This window comes from Alligator sinensis, unplaced genomic scaffold, assembly GCF_000455745.1.
Source record: "Alligator sinensis unplaced genomic scaffold, ASM45574v1 scaffold37_1, whole genome shotgun sequence".
Lineage (NCBI taxonomy): Eukaryota > Metazoa > Chordata > Crocodylia > Alligatoridae > Alligator > Alligator sinensis.
In genome coordinates, this window is record NW_005841955.1 from 3,370,177 (window position 1) to 3,370,621 (window position 445).

General features: G+C 47.0%; 1 protein-coding gene across 1 annotated transcript in view; it reads right to left on the bottom strand.

The window, feature by feature from the left end:
* Positions 1 to 445, bottom strand: part of CD109 (CD109 molecule) — a 152,151-nt gene that overhangs the window by 148,154 nt on the left and 3,552 nt on the right. The window lies entirely within an intron of this gene.

Below are 445 nucleotides of genomic sequence, written 5' to 3' on the forward strand. Positions count from 1 at the left end.
ACTAGGCGGTAAATCAATGAAATCTACTTGTAAGTTTTGAAATGGTCCGTAAGACCAGGGAGTGGCATTAGCCTGGACATATGTGGGTTTGCTAATTCCATGTTGCAAGCATATCGCACAAGTTTGTGAGATCCTTTTCGCTTCTGCGTGTATAGTGGATGCGTACCAGTATCTTAAAATGTTTTCTGCTACCCCCCTTTTGCACGTGTGTCCCATTTCATGGGACACGCATGCAAGATGAGGGACAAGGGTTTTAGGGGCAATGATGCGCCCGTCAGGAGACCTCCACAAGGTATCAGAATGTAAGATACAGCCGGCAGAAAGCCACGCACATTTTTCAGATTCTGGAGCTGCATCCTGGAGAAGAGAAATGTTAGAGGTTGAGAGATCAAGGACTAGACAAAAGGGAATGGCAAGTGGGGTACCATCAAGGGCTGCATGCTGC